Genomic DNA, 24,515 nt, shown 5'->3' with positions numbered 1-24,515 from the left:
TATATGAATCGAACAAAATTGTAAATATTCCTCTCCATAAGGTTGCTATGAAGCTATTCCAAATTGTTTCATGAAGCTTTGAATGTCAGGAGCTTAAAATAGCTCTCCTGAAAAAAAAAAATAGTAAAATGGACTTGGAACAGTCTGGTTCTGGGCATCGATATATAGGTCACTAAAGCGTTCTCTAGGGGTGAGCGTACGAGCTATTCCATCTCAAATCGACCGAAATATAGAAAAAATTGATCTTACAATTTCTAAATACAATGAAACTTTTTTTATACGTAGAGAACTGTGGTACAATGTTTTGTGCAAAGTTTGAGGCATCAGAACTTCATAGTGCTTAAATTAAAAATATTTAAATTTATCGTATTTTCATAAAATTAGCAACTTTAAACTGTTGTAGCTCCGAAACCCTTTCACCCAATGATCAAAATCGTGGTTTATTTTGATGCTGAGAAATTAAAGTTTATATTGACATATAAACAGATTTTCTTACTTTTTATGGAAATGGAGAAATTGAGATTTTTCCTCATTGAGACGCCTTTGCCTAGGACAAAAATATTTTAAAAATATATAGTTAGATTCCGCATTGAAAGTACAAATAAACACATTTTTTACTGATGGTATGTTGATAAAGTATTGAAAATATCAAATAAAGAAAATAAATAGTACGCGCGTGAACTAACCAACTGACTGTGAGGCGGGAGCTAGCCGAGACAAGCAATGCCAGGAGACAAATACGTGATGTTTCGTCTAGTAGCGCATAGCTGGGCTAGCTTTATCACAAGTTTTCATAAACACAGAAGTAAAATGATTCCCAACGCTCGCTTATCTTCAGCTCTCGGCCAGTGCATGCAGTACTGCGCCGTTTAAGTCCAGGCGTGTGAAAATAATCTATTTAATATCCTCGAAATTATTGCCATACCACTAAGCAAACAATGCCGAATCCCTCTTAATAATGCAAGGTTTTTTCTCAATATTTTTTTACATTTTTAAAAATTGGCAAAAAGCCTAAAAGCAAGTAAAATCAGATTATCTGTCTCTCTGTAAACAATAAAAATAAGGATTACTTCTTAACATAACCAACCAAATGTCAGGTTTAAAATGAGCTCCCGTTCAATGTTCTGCAGTAAATGATTCCAGAGTTCTGAGCGCTGAAAGAGGCTTGTTTTTATAAAATACGCTAAATTTGTCGCTCAACAATACGAAAACCATTTGACTTTCGATAGTATATTTTTGAAAATACACTCCCCTCGGCACCTTGTATAAATAGAGAAAGGAGTATAAAAAATGCGAGGTTTTTTACTGATCGATTTCATATGGAATAGCCCGTACATCCCTTGTGAAACAAAATGTATGAGGTGTATAAACAATTTAATATCCTTTCAAATTTAAGCATGAGAGGTGACATTCGAAATTTTAATGGAGGTGGGGACTGCAGTATTGTAATATCTTTAAGTCAATATGCAATTACATAATCAAAGGTTTGGTTTATTGTTCTATAGCGCAAATTGACCGGTTATCCCAGACATCAAGGCTTGCATTTACCAAACTGAACGTTTCGAGACAAGGGTTTGTTCTGTATATAAAAATGGTTGATATCGATCACCTCTACGACCTCCAAAATTTGTAACACAGTCACGTTTACACCATATATATATATATAGATTCGTTTTTAGCGTGTACTATTTTGAAGACTTGGATTGGTGATTCTTCTGTAGAGTACACCAGAATAAATAAATAAATAAATAAATAAATAAATATTTATGGATTTGATTCATACTGGCCTCATTTAGTTATTTTCAAGGCCGAACTAAATGTTTGTTTATTTTCATCTTTATTTATTGACATATTATTATCTCTTAAGTAGAATGCTATCGCTACATTCTTGCTCTTCATAATTCATTGAATAATGCATGAAACAGTTCAGAATTAACACTGCAGCCAAATGTCCCACTAAAAGTGGATGCTGTACCATTAATACTGTCAGAGTTGTATTACATATTCTAGTAGAGCAAGTTTAGACTTGAGTTCTTGAAGCAAAGGATTTGAATGTTGTTTTAAAGAGATCAAGAATGTATCTCTTTTTTTTAGGTTTATATCTTCATAAAGCTTATCTTTCTGCTGAAGTAGTCTATACTGCTAATAGTAATACAAATTAGTCATTAAATATATTGAGGCATTGAATGTGGTTTCTGTGTGCCTGTGCAGTTCCCTTTCAGAAATGAAGGCAATGTGTTCTCGGATGCTATTTTTTATTTGTTTCAGGATATGTAGATTATTTTTATACAATTTACCTTTTAAAGTTCCCCTGAAAAAAAAGTCTCTGGGGGTTAGGTCTGGGAATCAAGAGGGCCATACATTCTTCTTGTTACTTCTACCCTCTAACACTATGAATTTAGTTCACGGATGCTATGTTTTATTTGTTTCAGGATATTTGGATTATTTTTATACAATTCACCCTTTAAAGTTCCCCTGAAATAAAAGTCTCTGGGGGTTAGGTCTGGGGATCAAGAGGGCCATACATTCTTCTTGTTACTTCTACCCTCTAACACTGTGAATTTAGTTCACGGATGCTATGTTTTATTTGTTTCAGGATATTTGGATTATTTTTATACAATTCACCCTTTAAAGTTCCCCTGAAATAAAAGTCTCTGGGGGTTAGGTCTGGGGATCAAGAGGGCCATACATTCTTCTTGTTACTTCTACCCTCTAACACTATGAATTTAGTTCACGGATGCTATGTTTTATTTGTTTCAGGAGATGTGGATTATTTTTATACAATTCACCTTTTAAAGTTCCCCTGAAATAAAAGACTCCGGGGGTTAGGTCTGGGGATCAAGAGGGCTATACATTCTTCTTGTTACTTCTACCCTCTAACACTATGAATTTATGCGATGAAAGAGTAATGGAACGGAGAAAAATTCTCTCCGGTGCTGGGATTTGAACCTGGGTTTTCAGCTCTACGTGCTGATGCTTTATCCACTAAGCCACACCGGATACCCACCCCGGCGTCGGACAGAATCGTCTCAGATTAAGTTCCAACTCTTGGGTTCCCTCTAGTGGCCGCCCTCTGCACTACGTCATAGATGTCTATGAACGTATGTCATATGTACTTCGGTACATTAAAATAATATATATGATATGCGTAAATCACTTCGTGATTTAAGACGGCGCTTATTCCGTCGGATCCCGGCCAACTAGTCACTCATAACGAGTGCACCTCAGTACATATGTGGACTTCAGTCCTACGTTCATAGACATCTATGACGTAGTGCAGAGGGCGGCCACTAGAGGGAACCCAAGAATTGGAACGTAATCTGAGACGATTCTGTCCGACGCCGGGGTTGGTATCCGGTGTGGCTTAGTGGATAAAGCATCAGCACGTAGAGCTGAAAACCCGGGTTCAAATCCCGGCGCCGGAGAGAATTTTTCTCCGTTCCATTACTCTTTCATCGCATGATGACGCAGAATATCTGCATGGAAATATCATATGTACTTCAGTACATTAAAATAATAACTATGAATTTAGTTCACGGATGCTATTTTTTATTTGTTTCAGGATATGTGGATTATTTTTATACAATTCACCTTTTAAAGTTCTCTGGGGGTTAGGTCGGGGGATCGAAAGGGCCATACATTTTTCTTGTTACTTCTGTCCTCTAATACTATGAATTTAGTTCACAGAATAGTTGACTACATGTGTTGTAGCAGAATCCTGTTGAAAAAAGACGAAAATTGTTCCCTCATCAGAACCACTTTCTAAGTCACTTATTTAACGACGCTGTATCAATTACTAGATTATTTAGCGTCCATGGAATTGGTATTCGGCGAGACGGGGCCGAGAATTCGCCATGCATTGCCTGACATTCGCTTTACGGTTGGAGGAAACCTCGGAAAAACTCAACCATGTAATCAGCCCAAGCGGGAATCGAATCCACATCAGAGAGCAGCTCCGGATCTACAGGCAAATCCTTTACGTCGGTGGCCCTCCTTTCTCAATTTGGGTAAGTAAATCATGTTTTACTTTCTTATATTTAGTTATCGTTTACGTTAATAGTTTGTGGTTTGTTGAATCACCGATACTGCGCCGTCTCCGTAAATGGCGTATGGGAGCGCGCTGCTCGTTAGCCGAAGTTGCCGCTTTCCGGTCGGGAGATAATTTGCGATTAGTGATTGTGTTTTATTTGTGTACTGTTTTCATATGATATGATAGGAAACTTATTTACTGTAGTATTAAATTGTAAAGTAATACAGCTTATCCAAATTAAACCCCAGTAGTTTTAATTCTGTGTAGCCTATATTATTTTTCTATGTTTGTACTAATTTTATTAAAATAAACATAATGTGATCTGAATCGTTAATTATGTAAATTCATTAAAATAGTATTAGAAGATGTAGGCCTACTATTAGAAATGTTTATACGAATGATATCAATATCGTTTAATATTTTTGTACGTAAATTAACACGAACGTTACTTAGCTATATTCCATTATATTTTAGCATTAAAAAAAATATTATTTTAGTTATGTTCGTATGTCATAATAAGTATTATAAAAACGATATAATACATATTGTATCTTAGATTTTCAGTAGTTACAATGTATATTCCAAAAAATGATTACACGCAGTTTTCTATAATTCCAAGATGCAATTTGAGTGCTTAAATAACACTGCTCAACAAATTTGAACTTTTTTTTCCATAACATTAATAAAATAGGCTGATCTTAACTAATTTGCATGCACTGAACACGAAAATGACAATGGAAAGTTCGTAACACGTCATGTTTTTGTGTTAAAGATACTTACTTGATACATTGAAAAATCAGGATTTTTTACCTATTAAAAATTACTTTGTTCTCATTTTTTGTGTTAAAATTTCCAAGGGCAGCTTAGATATGATGAAACTGATACATTGAGAACTGAGCAGCTATTAAGACTTATAGAAACCATTCTTCGTGCAATAAAATAGAGAACGATAAAAAAATACCTTCATGTTTTCTCTTTTGAGATCTGGAATCTTCCCTTTTTAAAAACTAGCAATAATCGCCCATCATCGCTGGATCCCATCTTCCTTGATACCGTTGCACCATTGTAGCAATTTCTTGGTGAAATTGGTCTCCCTGTTCATCACTTACAGTCCCCAAGTTCTCAGGAAAGCAGTCTAAATGTGAATGTAAGAAGTGGATCTTCAGTGACATACTGCAGGCCATTTTTTTGTAGTTTCTTAGTAACATCTCTATTAATTGGCGATAATTTTCTGCCTTGCGATCCCCTAAAAACTCTTTGATGTAAAAGATTTCCATGCTGGTAATTCCTTGGTGTTAAGTCTTTTCTCAAAAATGCTGTCGTTAAAGAGTTTTCTAATTTGTGGACCGACAAATATGCCTTATTTTAATGTAGCATCACTGATTTTAGGGAACAGAGTCTTTAAGTATTGAAAGGCTTCTCCACTCTTATCTAGAGCTTTCACAAAAATTTTTCCTTAGCCCTAGTTTTATATGAAGTGGAGGAAGAAGTACTTTTTCACGTTGCACTAGCGGAGGATATTTAATATTATGCTCACCAGGAATATAACCTTGTCTGATAGGCCAGTTCTTCACCACATAATGTTGTGCTGTTACTCGACTGTCCCACAAACATAAAATACAACATAACTTAGTAAACCCTCCTTGTAATCCAAGCAACAAAGCTATTACTTTCAAATCTCCACAGATTGCCAAGCGATGTTCATTACAATTTATTGCATTCAAAATTAGTGACATGTTTTCATACGTTTCTTTCATAGTGACTGAATGAGCCACTGATGGAAGGTTTTGTATTGCCATTGTGCAATAAAACTGCCTTTAAGCATAGTTTTGATGAACAGTCTCCATTCTTCTGGATTATATTCAATATCTAATTCATCCATAAGCCCGTTCACATTTTTGCAAGCACAAACATAATTTAGAATTACAAAATAACTAGTCAGTTTATCCTTTCGTTTTCTGAACACGGAAATCTTGGTATCTTTTGCTAATAAATCCCATTCTTGTAATCTAGAAGCTAATAGTTCAACGTGTTGCTTGGAAAGACCTAAATCCCTAACTAGGTCATTAAGTTCTGCCTGTCGTATCAGATGTGGTGTTTTATGATGTTCGGGGATGTGGGTGGGATCAGCGGAAGTTGAAGGGTAGTCTGAGGATTCTGATAGTTCGTGTTCCTCTGGAATGGCATAATCTTCCCCACTGGGCGGAGGGATAGGGACAGGAAGTTCAGGAAAATTTGGCACGTGTCTTATGGCTGGTGAGAGATTAGGATACACAATTTTATCTTATTTTTCTTTGAAAATCCCTATGGTTTAGTAATGCAGAAGTAACAATCTTCCAGATGACTGGTAGGCTGTCGCCAAATCATTGGAACAGCACAAGACATGTTGTTATTTTTCCCCCGCAACCACTCTGTTAACTTCACGTAACATGTTACAAAACACACGTATGGTGCGCAATTTATGTCTTGTTCACCCACTTTACAGCCAAAATACAAGCAATATGCCTTTTTTTACATTGTCTGTTATTGATCGGCGTTATGATTTCAAAGTTAATTCCCCACAAACATAGCAGAAACTATTTGGAAAATTTTTACGTGAACGACGATTGCGATCTATTTAACACTATTACAGGATAACTAGTACCGCTCACAATACTTCCACAATCAGAACTAATCGCTAAATTGTTCATTTCTTGTCTAACGATACAACAGCGACCGTATTTCCTCCTTTCCCTTAGTCCTTTATAGCCAGATGTAACCTACCCTCCATGCAGCTGCATAATAAGGGTAATAAAACAATAAACCACCGCGAAGGGTAACACTCATTCAACCCACAAAAGTGAAAGTATGTATCAAATGGTACTTTAAAAGAACGGAAATGATATGCAATTGTGTAAAAGATCTAAGTTAAGGACAAGAACCTCTTTCAAAGTGGCTAGGTTTTAACAAATTTTTATATGATTCGCTAACTAAAAAATATGTTTCTAAAAAAATGTCACGTGTAGGAACTTTTTCAATGCCATATTCGTAATCGGGACATACAAATTACATAAAAATAGTTATTTTTGTCCATGTTATGAAAACCTTGTTGAATAGTGTAATCAGGTAAAATCCAAATAGCTTTCCAGAATTCCTGTTAAGTAATGTATTTCTACAATATCTGTGTTGTATGAGTTATTGTTATAAAAATTTCATCCGCACATGCAATGGGAAAACCATTCGTGCTAAGATAAAGATACATTTATTGAAATACAATATACAGTACTTATATTAAACAAGATTATAATTAATTAATAAAACGCATTACAATTCAAATTTCTTCATGGGACCGCTTTTGCTCATTCGCTCATAGTGTTCTGCCCAAGGGTATGACTTTTTGCTCAGAATGTCTTCGGAAATAAGCTCCATAAGTGACGGTAAATTCTCGTGAATCACCCTGTATAATGTGACATATCTATTGAATAGTTCAATATAAATAATTTCAGTTTGTAACATTCTCCATACGTAGGGGATCATTTTGGCGAAAAAAGTTTTACCCTAGATCAATTTCTGATGGAGTTAGGTCGGTCCAAAATTGTATTAATGCGAGTAAAGCAAATTCTTTGGAGCCCCAATTCGATTTTAAATTTTGAATTACACACATTGCTTAGTTTACTCCCAAGAATTATGTCACTAAAGTATGAAAGACATTGAGGAAAAAAAGTGGATTTTTATCCTAAGAGCTGATTACCTTAACAGCACATCAGAGATGATCAAGTCACACTCAATCTAATGCGAACAAAATAAGTTCTCAATGGAATTGGATAGAGTAGCTTTATACTATCAAGGTAACATAGAGTTGAAACTAGTTAGGAATCTTAATGACGACAACCGGTCTGAAATATAATCAGGAATATTAATGGAGGAGACCGGTCGTTAACCACACTATCTTTGTAAGTCAATTAGACCTTCAGAATACAGATTTGGTATTTGGCATTGACACAATCGAAGGCTTTTTCTAAATCTATTACGATCACTTATAAATATCACACACAAACCAAACGTCCAGCGTTTTCACGTGTTGTAGCCTGATAGAACTAATTCGAAGGTTTTGTATGTATAAAACATACTCTTTAGTCTGCAGTCACTTCAGTACTACACGCAACGTTGCTAGGATACCAGAGCAACGCCAGAGGATCCAATACACGTCTACGATATCAGTCGGTGAGAAATTTTTTTTATATATTTGACCCAACTCACAACAGAACAACTTTCCCAAGTGTTTCAGTTCTTCAAGCCGGTGTCGTATTAGTGTGTAATTTTGTGGTGATTGCGTGTGAACGTTGGATAGATAATTTCATAATTTTAATGTCTCATTAGAATAAACGTTGTGATGAAGCTAAAAATCGATTTCGGAGTTACTACGGAAAAATACATCTTTTGCATTTCTGAAACATAAAAATATTCTGCTCTGTATCAGATACACCGGCACGTAGAATACGTCACGAAGTTTTGGGAATGAAACTACAGAATGTTTTAGTTTTGTTTCGGTTTACGAGTGGATAGAATGAGTCTGTGAGAAGAGATGTAATATATTAATGAAGGGCATACAATATAATCTATTTAAATACTATGTCTGTCTATGTGTCTATCTTTCTATACTATTCTATTCTGGCTACTCGATCTATTCCATTTTATCTATTCTATTCTACCCTGTTATATCCTATTTTATCCCATTCTACCTGTTGCATTGCGTTCTATTTATTCTGTTGTATTTAATTCTTTCTACCTATTTTGTTCTATCCTAATCTATTGTATCCGTTTTATGATATCTTGTTCTATCCTATTTAATTCTACGTATGTAATTCCATTATATTCTAATATATTCTGTCTATTCTATTATACCCTATTCTATTTTATTCCATTCTATTTGTTGCTTTATTTTATTGTATTCAATTCCATCTTTTCTATTCTACTTTATTCTATCACATATTTTATTCCATCTTAATCTTTTCTATCCATTTTATGATATCTTATTCTATTCTATTAAATTAAATTTTTCGATGTGGCAAAGTTGACTAAGCTAATGGATGTCACTACTAGTTATGTGTACGCTCTCTTTTCCAATGTCTCGTGACCAGAATATTGTACAAAATGGAAATATAAAAATTGGAGATTTATCCTTTGAAGTGGTGGAAAAATTAAAATATCTTGGAGCAACAGTAACAAATATAAATGACATTCGGGAGGAAATTAAAAGCAGAATAAATATGGGAAATGCGTGTTATTATTCGGTTGAGAAGTTTTTATCATCTAGTCTGCTGTCAAAAAATCTGAAAGTTAGAATTTATAAAACAGTTATATTACCGGTTGTTCTGTATGGTTGTGATACTTGGACTCTCACTCTGAGAGAGGAACATAGGTTAAGGGTGTTTGAGAATAAGGTGCTTAGGAAAGTATTTGGGGCTAAGAGGGATGAAGTTACAGGAGAATGGAGAAAGTTACACAACGCAGAACTGCACGCATTGTATTCTTCACCTGACATAAGTAGGAACATTAAATCCAGACGTTTGAGATGGGCAGGGCATGTAGCACGTATGGGCGAATCCAGAAATGCATATAGAGTGTTAGTTGGGAGACCGGAGGGAAAAAGACCTTTGGGGAGGCCGAGACGTAGATGGGAGGATAATATTAAAATGAATTTGAGAGAGGTGGGATATGATGATAGAGACTGGATTAATCTTGCACAGGATAGGGACCGATGGCGGGCTTATGTGAGGGCGGCAATGAACCTTCGGGTTCCTTAAAAGCCATTTGTAAGTAAGTAAGTATTCTATTCTATTTAATTCTGTATATGTATTTCATTATATTCTAATCTATTCTGTCTATTGTTTTCTATCCTATTCTATTTTATTTCATTCTATCTGTTGCATTTTATTCTATTTATTCTGTTGACCACCGCATAACTAGCCAGACGTTCGTAGAGAAAACTGCCTGGAAGTATTGACTAATCTAAAAACACGGTATTTTTTCATGTCTAAAAATAACTTCCAAATTGAGAAATGTTTTACATAATGTGATTCAGTACACTATACTCGATTATCTATAGTAATGCCACAAGAGGGACCTCGAGTGACATTTCTTAGGACTATTTCGTGAATAAGTCCCGCGCCGTGGCGTAGTGGTCTAAGGCATCCTGCCTAGGACTCGCGTTACGGAATGCGCGCTGGTTCGAGTCCTCGTGGGGGAAGAAATTTTCTCATGAAATTTCGGCCAGTGTATGGGACCGGTGCCCACCCAGCATCGTGATGCACTTGGGGAGCTACGACAGGTAGCGAAATTCGGTTGCGAATACCAGCTATAACGGCTGGGGGTATCATCGTGCTAACCACACGATACCTCCATTCTAGCTGGATGATCGTTCACCTCTGCTTCGGCATGTGGGCGTGAGGCCAGCAGCCGATGGTTGGTCTAGGCCCTTCACGGGCTGTAGCGCCACGGATTATTATATTATTTCGTGAATAAAATAATCCCAAAAATTCGCTCACAAAATGTTAATAATTGTATATTTATGAATACCTAACCTGTTCACACATCGTGAAGTTGAAATAGATGAATAACGATTACTACAATACTACAATAAGGAAATTGGATGTTATTCACTAATGCCAATTGAGAAAAGCGGAATACAGGTTTAACAATATTAATTACAGGTACTGCGCTTTTCTCTTGTTATTATAACATAAATACATTTTCATTATCTGCTGAAATCATAATTTAATTTAAACATTTTATAGTATATTACAAATAACCTGATTAATACATTAATTAAATGAACAGTTGTTATGAAGGAGTGTCATTTTCTTTAGATACAATGCACATGGAATTAGAAGAAGAAGAAGAAGAAGAAGAAGAAGAAGATGTAGATGTGGAAGTAGGATTTCGCACAATTTAGTACAATAGATTCATGCTCATCGATTTACGTGGGAACAGTTGGCGAGACTGACTAAACAAAAGAACGACCATGCGATAAATTCTTCTACTATGGCACCACAGCCCGCAATCGAGCCTTGGCCTCCTCTATCCTTTTGCTCCATTCTTCTCTATCCTTTGCCGTTCGCCTCCAACCTGCTGTCCCCAACAAGACCCTTGCATCCTCATTCACCGAATCAATCCATCTACTTTTTTGGTCTACCCTTAGGTCTTACACCATATATTCTTCCTTCGAGTATTCTCTTAGGCACCTGTAGTCATCCATCCTGTGTACGTGACCAGCCCATTTCAGTCTTCGAAGCTTGATAAAAGTGATTCTCCATTGTGCATTCTGCTGGACTGATCCGAAAATCCTTCTGAGGAATTTCCGTTCAAATGCTCCCAATGCCATTTCCATCTTTTTTGTCATGACCCAGGCTTCACTTCCATAATATAAGACACTTCTAATAATAGTTTTATAAATTTTCACTTTTGTTCTTCTACGTACACAATTAGCTTTCATTACTTCCAGTACCGCAAAATATAATGCGATAACTTAATAGTGATAAATTGAGCTGCAGAAATTATCGCGATGCATGACTGTGATTGGTTGGAATTCAAAATTTCATTACGCTTCATTGGCCGAAAATGGAATGACGTCATATAGTAAACTAAATAGTCTCTAAATATTTCCACGTATACTCCTAACACCTAGGGTGTAGTACTTACATTGCACTCAAAAAGTTATGTTCAAATCTAAGTATCAAGTACTGATTGAGACTCCCAAGTGAGAATTCATATGAAGTCACGAAGCGATCATGCAAAATTTGAATGTCATATTGCGTGTGAAGTGTAGGCCTACTGTAGAACAAAGAGCAATGTCCTTGCTATTTGAAATTGTGCTCATACCTGATGTGACGGGAAAGCTGTAATTATGGCAGTACAAAAAGAATTCTTGCACCAGCGCTCGCGAATTAGTTCGCCAGCTGTCATGAACAAAAACACCGCCAAGGCCCAACGCACAGCACTGGGCACTGGTTACAACCGGCCTGCGGTTTGTGGCGACGTCGGTAATTCGTATAGTACTTGATAATTTTTAATAATTTATTTCACAACGCTGTATCAACTATTACGTTAGCTAGCGAGGTGGCATTTAGTGAGATGAGACCGAGGATTCGCCGTGAGATTATCTCGCTGTTCTTCAGTTGGTTCCCAAACAGAATATCAACAACGTGAATAGGTTCCGCATGTTCAAATATCAACAACGCGAGTAGGTTCCCCATGCTCAAATATCAACAACGCGAGTAGGTTCCCCATGCTCAAATATCAACAACGCGAGTAGGTTCCCCATGCTCAAATATCAACAACGCGAGTAGGTTCCCCATGCTCAAATATCAACAACGCGAGTAGGTTCCCCATGCTCAAATATCAACAACGCGAGTAGGTTCCCCATGCTCAAATATCAACAACGCGAGTAGGTTCCCATGCTCAAATATCAACAACGCGAGTAGGTTCCCCATGCTCAAATATCAACAACGTGAATAGGTTCCGCATGTTCAAATATCAACAACGCGAGTAGGTTCCCCATGCTCAAATATCAACAACGCGAGTAGGTTCCCCATGCTCAAATATCAACAACGCGAGTAGGTTCCCCATGCTCAAATATCAACAACGCGAGTAGGTTCCCCATGCTCAAATATCAACAACGTGAATAGGTTCCGCATGTTCAAATATCAACAACGCGAGTAGGTTCCCCATGCTCAAATATCAACAACGCGAGTAGGTTCCCCATGCTCAAATATCAACAACGCGAGTAGGTTCCCATGCTCAAATATCAACAACGCGAGTAGGTTCCCCATGCTCAAATATCAACAACGTGAATAGGTTCCACATGTTCAAATATCAACAACGCGAGTAGGTTCCCCATGCTCAAATATCAACAACGCGAGTAGGTTCCCCATGCTCTAATATCAACAACGCGAGTAGGTTCCCCATGCTCAAATATCAACAACGCGAGTAGGTTCCCCATGCTCAAATATCAACAACGCGAGTAGGTTCCCCATGCTCAAATATCAACAACGCGAGTAGGTTCCCCATGCTCAAATATCAACAACGCGAGTAGGTTCCCCATGCTCAAATATCAACAACGCGAGTAGGTTCCCCATGCTCAAATATCAACAACGCGAGTAGGTTCCCCATGCTCAAATATCAACAACGCGAGTAGGTTCCCCATGCTCAAATATCAACAACGCGAGTAGGTTCCCCATGCTCAAATATCAACAACGCGAGTAGGTTCCCCATGCTCAAATATCAACAACGTGAATAGGTTCCGCATGTTCAAATATCAACAACGCGAGTAGGTTCCCCATGCTCAAATATCAACAACGCGAGTAGGTTCCCCATGCTCAAATATCAACAACGCGAGTAGGTTCCCCATGCTCAAATATCAACAACGCGAGTAGGTTCCCCATGCTCAAATATCAACAACGCGAGTAGGTTCCCCATGCTCAAATATCAACAACGCGAGTAGGTTCCCCATGCTCAAATATCAACAACGCGAGTAGGTTCCCCATGCTCAAATATCAACAACGCGAGTAGGTTCCCCATGCTCAAATATCAACAACGCGAGTAGGTTCCCCATGCTCAAATATCAACAACGTGAATAGGTTCCGCATGTTCAAATATCAACAACGCGAGTAGGTTCCCCATGCTCAAATATCAACAACGCGAGTAGGTTCCCCATGCTCAAATATCAACAACGCGAGTAGGTTCCAAGGCTGTATGGGAAGGGAATGTTTATCGATGATGTAGCAGAGTAGTAAAAGGAGTTAAAATATCAACAATGGGGATGAGGTAGTTGTTATTGCCTATAATGCCACCTATAATCGATCATGACCCGTGGTTCCACCTACGTTAAAATATAAATACCGATCATAAGTTTCAGTAATTAGCAGAGTAGTGGCAGTGGAAGTACAGGACAGCATGAATATCACTACTATGCTCAGTGAAAAGACGAAAAAACTCTCGTGGTCAAAGATCACAAGTTCGGTTTTCAGAAAACATTATCTGGTGGTGTGGAAATATATACTTGTGTTAAAAGAGGATACAAGTGTTTCGTGAAACTTTCTGATTCAGATATTATAATGGAATGCAACGTCGAACATAACCACTGCAAATTTAAATAACATTATTAAGTTTTTCGACGCAGCGTGTCCGCCAAGCTCAAAACATTTTAACTTACCTACTACCGTAGACAGTAGTTGACAGCTTTAAGTCTGTATAAAATGGGAAGAGAAATGTTTTCTGGCTTTGTCTAGTGCGGAAACCAATTGCGTACATAAATGAAATCAATCTGGAACCATCTCGAGTATAGCTCTGCGACGAAATGGGAACCGATTCACAGATTTGGGAACCAATTCCAGTACGCCCGATTATCTGATATTCGACTTTCAGGTAATTGGGCCAAACTCGATCCAAACCCATTTAACCTCGATACACGAGATGTACTCGTCACCCCGGTTAGGTCTACTTGGGTTATTCTTTCCTACCCTACCCTTTTCTATCTTGCCCTTATTTTACTTTCATGGATCGATACATTTTTTGTTTCTTTTCTTTATCTATTTTTCATTGAATCGTTATGTCATTTCCATCTCTTACGTTCTTTTCATATCGTCTTTTATTTGCATAATTTTGTATTCATTTTATTCTTTCCTTGCTTTCCTTACATTTTTACATTTATTTCATTTCCTTTTCTTATTTTCACATTTCTTTAATCTCTCTTATAAATTTTGATTTCTCTTCCTTAAACAATTTCTTACTTCCTTCATCGTTCATTTTTCCCTTTTACTTCCATAACTCCATGTCTTCGTTCATTAGGTGCAGTACAGCGATTTGTATATTACATTTGTAGCCTGTTGTGTGTAAGCTTAAATTGCGTAAGAACAAAATAAACCCAAAGGTAAGGTTAGGAAATTACTATTATTATTAATTACTTACTTATAAATGGTTTTTAGAGAACCCGAAGGTTCATTGTCGCCCTCACATAAGTCCGTCATCGGTCCCTATCCTAAGTAAGATTAATCCAGTCCCTACCATCATATCCAACCTCCCTCAAATTCATTTTAATATAATCCTCCCATCTACGTCTCGGCCTCCCCAAAGATCTTTTTCCCTCCGGCCTCCCAACTAACACTCTAGCCCAGCCGTGGCGAAAATGTGACTCGCGAATACATTGTGGCTCGCAATGATAGCTATGCATTTCTCTTGCTTCCTACCTCCCCCAACCCCCACCCTCTCACTCACTGAAGTCAAACTCCGTTCCATTTGTATTTGTCTCTGACCTGCGAGTGGCGTATCGTCGCAATGTCTCTCCCGAAACCACGTATCTCTACAAAAGCGAAAGTTTCAAGTAGAATGGGAGAACGCATTTTTTTGCTGCCAATATGATGAGAATATTAAATGCATGATTTGTTCACAAGTATTACGAGGAAACGGTTGCATAACATTATACGGCATTATACTACACGTTGCTCATGAAACATTGAAAGGTTAAGTGTTATTATTATTATTATTATTATTATTATTATTATTATTATTATTATTATTATTATTATTATTGTTATTATTAATATCCGAAGTTTCGTGCTTTCGCTTGCTCTGTTGAAGCCATTTTCGCTACAACCTACGTTTGTGAAAAATTATTTTCAACAATGAAAATAGTAAAAAACAAATTTAGGTCACGACTGACAGACAAATACCTTTGTGATCGTGACTGACAGTAAGTGACATAATTCCTGATTTTGAAACTCTGTCGCAGAGATATTCTGAAGACAATTAATGTTAGGTTGTGATAATGTGTTCTATGTTTTTATTATTCATTTCTTTCTTCATTAAACGTACTAAACATTAGTTTGTAACCTTACACTGTATAAAATTATATTTAAGTGTTTGACGTAAGGAAAATGAAAATCCGTTAATAAGTCAAACAGTTGCTTCACTTTCCCTTCGGGTGTCCGCCTACCTCCATAGGTGTTATGCACGTTGCAGGTTACACAGTGGCTCGGCGCACGATCACATTTTCGCCACGGCTGCTCTAGCCTATATGCATTTCTGGATTCGTCCATACATGTCACATGCCCTGTCCATCCCAAGAGTCTGAATTTAATGTTCATAATTATGTCAGGTGAAGAATACAATGCGTGCAGTTCTGTGTTGTGTAACTTTCTCCGTTCTCCTGTAACTTCATTCCTCTTATCCTCAAATATTTTTTACTACTAATACTGCTACAACTACTATTGTTAGTACTAATATTGCCGCCACTGCTACTACAACCAATACTACTACTGCTGCTGTTAGTAATACTATAACCTTTGGAGCGTTTGAGACTAATCTCTAGAACGCTTTCTTCTATCCAGGCGGTCCGAGTTCGATCGACAGCATGGTCATGTTGAAATTTGGGAGGTACTGCCGTTTCTCTCTTTAATTTCAGCAACTATCACTACATCCCATTCATTTCACCTATAATTTACAATAATCAGATCGTAGAAATTCTAGCTAGCCACTATTACCTTTAAACTTTTCCAAGCCATTGAAATGTATGGCTGTCGAATATGCTCATCTTAAGATTAACAGAGAGCAGCATTTTTGGGGTTGTTATTATGACATGCAGTCACCAAGTGAAAACTCACAAACATAAGTCAAGGGATTTTTTTTTTAGAAAGAATAGGCCTATGTCTCCATTTCTATTCTGAGATTCGAACCTTTGTTCACTGGATTTGTAGCTTGAAGTGATGTATTATATTACATTGTATCGTGCAATATTATATTTTGGCGTATTATGTTACATTATATTATGCAATATATTATGTTATGTTATATGATATTATAGATCTATATATGACATAATTATTATTTATATTATATTATATTATATTATATTATATTATATTATATTATATTATATTATATTATATTATATTGTATTGTATTGTATTGTGTTGTGTTGTGTTGTGTTGTGTTGTGTTGTGTTGTGTTGTGTTGTGTTGTGTTGTGTTGTGTTGTGTTATGTTATGTTATGTTATGTTATGTTATGTTATGTTATGTTATGTTATGTTATGTTATGTTATAACCTCCTGTAGGGAATATTTTTTACAATATAATATTCTCACTGTTTATGACATATATATTTTTAAATATTGCAATTAATTTATTCAAATCTTTCTAACTTTCACCAAAATAGTGACTTTCATTCTTATGATGCTCGTAATAAAAATAGTTTAAGTATTCCGGTACAGCACCTTACAAATATTAGCGGAACTTATATGGTTTCTGGTAGTCTACTAAAATTTACAATAGCTTGCCTGAGGATATTAAATATACAAATAATACTCTTAAATGCAGGAAATATATAAAAAGTAAATTAATACATTTGTGCCCTTACAGTCTAGAGGATGCACGTGTGGGCCTTTAAACTCTTGCATAATGTATTTTATTTTTGACTTATTGTAATTTTAATGTATTGGTGTATTTTATTGACAATGTCTATGCATATTTGCATCTGACAATAAAGTTGATCTATCTATCTAGATAGACAGACAGACAGACAGACAGACAGGCAGGCAGGCAGGCAGGCAGGCAGGCAGGCAGGCAGGCAGGCAGGCAGGCAGGCAGGCAGGCAGACAGACAGACAGACAGACAGACAGACAGACAGACAGACAGACAGACAGACAGACAGACAGACAGACAGACAGACAGACAGACAGACAGACAGACAGACAGACAGACAGACAGACAGACAGACAGACAGACAGACAGACAGACAGACAGACAGACAGACAGACAGACAGACAGACAGACAGACAGATAGATAGATAGATAGATAGATAGATAGATAGATAGATAGATAGATAGATAGATAGATAGATAGATAGATAGATAGATAGATAGATAGATGGACGGATGATGGATGGACGGACGGACACTTTATTAATGCTGAAGACATTACAAATAATGCATAGCAACAATAGCAATAAAAAATAAAAACAATATGATATCATGTGATAAAATATGATATGATATGATATACATACGATACGACACGACACGACACTATACTATACTATACTACACTACACTACACTACACTATACTATACTATACTATACTATACTATACTATACTACACTATACTATGTTATACTATATTACATTACATTATATTATATATTGAATTGTATTATTTCATATTACATTACATTATATTATATTATATTTACATTACATTGTATTATATTATATTATATTATATTATGTTATATTATATTATATTATATTATATTATATTATATTATATTATATTATATTATATTATATTATATTATATTATATTATATTAGTCGAGTGGTTGGCCATGGCCCCCAATAGGCTACGGTCCACGTCTTATGATATGAAATTTAGGCCTTGGAAATGACATGACGTAATGTTAATAAATTGTCGGGCATATTGCATATATTTCTGTTAATATCTGCGTTTAGTTAGCTGTTCCGTGGGAAGGCCACCCGGTGGCATACTTCCAACTCAATGTTACTAGATGGACAGTGTAAACATAACATTGACACTGTGTGGTGGATACTCACTTCCCTTGACCACGTGTCGAGGTGAACGTCATCCTAATAAGTTCACCCAGTTTGTTATCCTTGTATTACATTACGTTAGGAGTATCTTCCATTTATAGCCAGTTCTTACGCCATCGAAATCTTGATCAAATTGCATGGTACAATGACCTTTTCGCTATTTCTTTGTTCCTTAATAATGAATGGACGAGCTTAGTATTTCTTGAAAGTGCTAGGAGATCTGGGTTTGATTCTTGGCATTCATTCATTCATAGTGTTCTGTCAAGGGCAGGTCTTTCAATGCAAACTCAGCATTCTCCAGTCATTCCTATTTTCTATCTTCCTCTTAGTCTCTGCATATGATCCATATATCTTAATGTCATCTATTATTTGATATCTTCTTCTGACCCGAACTATTTTCCCGTCCACCATTCCTTCTAGTGCATCATTCAGAAGACAGTTTCTTCTTAGCTAGTGAGCCAGCCAATTCCTTTTTCTCTTCCTGATTAGTTTCAGTAGGCTATCATTCTTTCTTCAACCAGTCTTTCCAACACAGTTTCGTTTCCTAATTCTTGGCAAGAGACTAAAAATTTATCTTCCAGTGCACAGTCTCTCTTCTTGCTGACCGAGTTTATTTTCATATGAGAAGATATATGTTATGATAAGAACTTTACTGTTTATGTTTCTTCATAGGAATAAGTGTTTCGGAACAATTCAGTCTTTTTTTAATCAACATGTGAATGACATTTCGGTTTGTGTTTTATTTTTTGAACTATTATAGAAAACATAATTATATATTTACTTAATTATTTACAAATGGCTTTGAAAGAACTCGCAGGTTCATTGCCGCCCTCACATAAGCCCACCATCGGTCCGTATCATGTGCAAGATTAATCCAGTCTCCATCATCACATCCCACCTCCCTCAAATCCATTTTAATATTATCCTCCCATCTAGTCTCAGCCTCCCCAAACATCTTTTTCCTTCCGGCCTCCCAACTAACATTCTATATGCATTTCTGGATTCGCCCATACGTGATACAAGCCCTGCCCATCTCAAACGTCTGGATTTAATGTTCCTAATTATGTCAGGTGAAGAATACAATGCGTGCAGTTCTGCGTTGTGTAACTTTTTCCATTCTCCTGTAACTTCATCCCTCTTAGTCCCAAATATTTTTCTGAGAACTTTATTCTCAAACACTCTTAATCTCTGTTCCTCTCTTAAAGTGAGAGTTCAAGTTTCACAACCATACAGAACAACCGGTAATATAACTGTTCTATAAATTGTAACTTTCAGATTTTTTGACAGCAGACTATATGACAAAAACTTCTCAATCGAATAATAACAGGCATTTCCCATATTTATTCTGCGTTTAATTTCCTCCCGAGTGTCAGTTATATTTGTTACTGTTGCTCCAAAATATTTTAATATTTCCACTTCTTCGAAAGATAAATCTCCAATTTTTATATTTCCATTTCGTACAATATTCTGGTCACGAGACATAATCATATAGGCCTACTTTGTCTTTTCGGGATTTACTTCCAAATCTATCGCTTTACTTGCTTCAAGTAAAATTTCCATGTTTTCCCTAATCGTTTGTGGATTTTCTCCTAACATATTCACGTCATCCGCATAGACAAGAAGCTGATGTAACCCGTTCAATTTGAAACCCTCTCTGGTATCCTGAACTTTCCTAATGGCATATTCTAGAGCGAAGTTAAAAAGTAAAGGTGATAGTGCATCTCCTTGCTTTAGCCCGCAGTGAATTGGAAAAGCATCAGACAGAAGCTGGCCTATACGGATTCTGCTGTAAGTTTCACTGAGACACTTTAACTTAACCTCCTGTGCTGTCATGAAGTCTGTTCTATGATATCTAGCTAGTTCTTTTGCTACTAATGTTACCCCTCTTGTTCTACAAAAACTAGTTACATCCCAAGTACCAAATCTCATGATCTTATTCCTTTGCTGTGGTCGCGCCAAATAATCAGTCCCATTCCAAGGCTTACGTTGGGGTTTCGTAACAAGGTTTTTTTTTTTACGGTGATGGGTTGTTAGTCCTTCTCCCAACTCCAAGCTGGAGAACCACCACTTATCGGCTGTCCGCGTCTACTTATTCAAAACTACATTCGCAGCTGCACTCCATACTGGAGGCCGTCTTCTCTATCCCAATCTGAGGACGCGACATACTGTGGTGTTAGGGACCCACAATACATAGACAATTTATAAATGAAATCAATTTAATATGAACTCAAATAAGGATATTTACTTTCGTTTTCTGAATCAAACATAATACAGATTTCATACTATATAATTTCACACTCAATACATTAGACTTTATTTATACCTTATAGGCCTACCGGGTGATTGAAAAGGTAGTCTAATTGTGAAGTGCTAGGTGATGGAAGATAACGTTATTTGAAATTAATATTATAAATAAGCAAATCCGTAATTTTGAATGGTTCCGCATTAATTACATTTCAAATACGAGTGTTATAAAGACCTCGAATTTTTAGGCATTTAAAAACTAACTTTTAGGCACATAAACTAGACCATAAATTTATCAAAATAGACACTAAAAACATAGATTTTGGCACCTAAAAGTACAATTTAAAACAGCTAAAACGACTATTATTTTATGCAGCTAAAAATCCCGAACTACTGGGTGTTCAGTTCAAAATGTGTCATGGCTCGCTGTATGCCGTCATGTGGCTAGCTGATGAGCCTAGAGAATTTAATCTTCCTACACTTCCGCAGCTCAGGTGTATAATCTAAGAGGCAGAGAAGTTGGCTAGCAAGTACGGCGTTCATTCTGAAGAGTACGTGCCGATACGTACGGTAACGCCGGTAGTGGCAGGAATGTGAACTGTTTGGAAATACGTACTGTCGGGATATGGGGAGAGGGTTAAGACGATTACTTACGTATTTGTTGACATTAACTTCGACGGTCAACATGGACACGGAGCATTTGATTTGTGTTGTGTAATGTTATCGTACGCAACCGATGACAACAAATACCCTGCGTACGACTTGCTGGCGCAAAACACAGTTCGAAAGAGGTTATGGTAGCACAGACCGCCATCTGTTGCTACGACGTTCAAGTTATACCGTACACGTTCTCAAGTTCAGATTGAAGAACGCCTTAAATAATAGGCAACTTCTCTAACATTTAAGCTGAAACTCGCTTCAAATCGGTGACCCAACAACAGTGACGTCATGACACACTTTGAAATGAACACCCAGTAGTTCTCAGAACGTATTCAACTGGCGTATGCGTCGAAAAATGTTCAATATTAGCACACTCTAGTATATACAGTCACGAAGCTAAATGCGTAGTAAATATGCATCCATAAATAGTTGCTAACCACTAGACTCGCTAATATCGCCTCATTACAGACAATGCGAAATAGTACCAGCACAGTCTATTGTTCCTAGCACCCTCACAACTCAAGCTTCGTGACTGTATATACTAGACTGTGGTAGGCCTATTAGTTCGTAACGCGTTCTATATTGCTTGTTGGAACAAAATAATGTCGATAATCATATTTGTGCAGGGAGTAATATCCCTTTAAATCAATAGATACCTAGACTTTGATCCTGTTAGCTGTTGGCCTTTTCTCAGTCACGTATTTTGACGATCAATGACGTCTACAGTTGAGGCTATCATTAAATAAAATTGTTGTCGGTGGAGAAGCGGTTACCAAGGAGGTCATTGTGATCGAGTTTCCCGGGGTCATATTTGGCGAAAGGCGATGGATTATAAAGGACGATAAAATTCTTAGCAATGCTTACTCCGTGGAATACTGTAAAGCTGTGAGATCCTTTATTTTAATTATATGAAACTTTATTATATTATTAAGATATTTAGCCTATACTTTTGCAAATGGATGAGCATAACATATACAGGGTGATTAAAAATTCCGGCGACATAGATAAACTCCGTTACTAATGCAGCTAGCGAAAAATCGAAAGAGAGAAAAGTTGTTGGAAATATGTAGTTTTAAATCTAACGTGCTTAAATTTTCAACGCAGAATGCACTGATGAGGATGTACACCGGTCATATCAACTGATGCCCATAGGTGCAAGCGCGCGCTTTAGAGCTCAGGAGAGCCTGAGCGCTTTACAGCGGAAAGGAAAGAGACAGATGAAAGAGGTAGTATATGCCGCTTGGTCGAGTTATATACAGGGGTGGCCAGTACTGATTCAATGGATAAAATGAAGAGAACTCATTAAAACTGTATCAGTGTTCATTTTTAGATTTGTCTGAGAACTATAAGTGTATTATAAGAATGTAAGTTTTAATTTTAATGCTCATTTTTCATAAGTTTGCTTTTTTATTCAAAAGCAGTAATTTCTTAACTGTATTTTATACAAAAGTGAAATTTTAAGATATGTTTATTTAGCAGCCTTACAGGTACTGAAACAATGTTTTCGTAAATCTAATATATCGTAAATACGTATTACTGAAGATAAGGTAGGCCTATTGAAAGTTTTGAAAATATTTGCATGGAAAATGTGTGTAAGGATATTAATTAATAAAGCAACTACTGTTACATTATAAACAAAAGATAATGTATGTGTCCATGTGTTGTAAAAACGATAGTTCTATAGCTTCAGCAGATTTCGAGAAAATAATTTAATATTCTGATGATAGGAAGTTGCGCACCAGAATCAACTTAAAAGCATAATGCGATAAAAGTTTTGTTATGTAATATTAGTTACACTTAAAACATTTACAGTACCTAGCTAACTTTGGTTTGTGCTATAATATTGTTTTAATTAATTTATTGATTGCCTTTACAAAACTAAAGATACCATCAATATCAATTCCAACTTATCATGTCATACTAAATCTTTTTCTTTGGGATATCACTTTCTTTACGAATGATGTTTCATTCACTTAGTACAGTATAGTGGTACTACTAATATTCCTTCTTAACTCTTTATTATGTTATTAACGTTTAAAACATAACTGCAATATTAATAAATTGGTGTTAGTACTTTTGTTTTACAGACAATACAGATCATATTAAACAGAAAAAAACTATATAAAAATAACGACATAAAATTTCACGTTCCGTTTGAAGTTTGTACACCACTGTTCTTTTAATCCAACAGGCTGCTTATTCATAGAGTAAGGGAGGGGATTGTCGGATAGGTCTGGTGATGTCGGATAATCTCGGATAACATATTTCTTTTCCATCGAATGGTGCAATCTGATGTGAAAATACTGCATTACGTTCTCTACAAGTAGACGAACATCTGCATGAATAGCCATTACTGTTGAGTGCTTCACTATGTGTGAATAGCGTGTTCTGCAAAAAAAAAAAAAAAAAAAAACTTTTTGAGGGTAAGTAATGTGATTTATTCGTTACAAGTTATTCCTATATTTACACAACATGGTATGCACTGTTTGATATACCATAGATAAGGCTTCTTAATTCTCTAATTGCAGAAATGCTATCGACAACATGTTTCATGCAGCTGGCTTGTTTTACTGTTTGTGAAGAGTCGGTCAATGTCGGATACTAGCTGAGGGCAATGTCGGATACTAGCCGAGGGCATTGTCGGCTGTCTTTCAATGCTGCTCGCTACATAAAAGCTGCCTTAAACCCATTTATATGTTTTCTATAACAAACCTCTACATTTTTACTCATAGGTATTTTTAATTAATGTAAGTAATTAATCTTCTAATTAATCGAATATTATGAAGTTACGAATTGTTTCTTCTTCTGATATTTTTAGATGCCTAAAGTAAAAGAAAAAAGAGATTCAGTCTAAAGAAAATGGAAGTCTGAAGATATGGTAAATGCCATTGTCGCAGTACGGGAGAAAAGAATGGGCTATCTTGCTGCTTCCAAAAGGTTCAATGTATCTCGATCAACATTATTTGATTATGTACGGCCCAATTCTGAGTCCACCAAAG

General features: G+C 36.4%; 1 protein-coding gene across 2 annotated transcripts in view; it reads left to right on the top strand.

The window, feature by feature from the left end:
- Positions 1 to 3,635: 3,635 nt before the first annotated feature.
- The window catches only part of LOC138698389 (lipase 3-like), a 50,725-nt gene continuing 29,845 nt past the window's right edge, over positions 3,636 to 24,515 (top strand). The window contains exon 1 of one of the 2 annotated variants that reach the window (XM_069824260.1): positions 3,636 to 4,007. The gene's annotated coding sequence lies outside the window, so the exon portion shown is untranslated. Of the gene's footprint in view, positions 4,008 to 8,092; positions 8,234 to 24,515 lie in introns of those variants that run through there. The other variant, XM_069824261.1, reaches the window with a different exon arrangement.

Source organism: Periplaneta americana, chromosome 4, assembly GCF_040183065.1.
Source record: "Periplaneta americana isolate PAMFEO1 chromosome 4, P.americana_PAMFEO1_priV1, whole genome shotgun sequence".
NCBI classification, from domain to species: domain Eukaryota; kingdom Metazoa; phylum Arthropoda; class Insecta; order Blattodea; family Blattidae; genus Periplaneta; species Periplaneta americana.
Note: the sequence above shows the minus strand (reverse complement) of the source record. Positions and strands in the feature narration are given on the sequence as shown.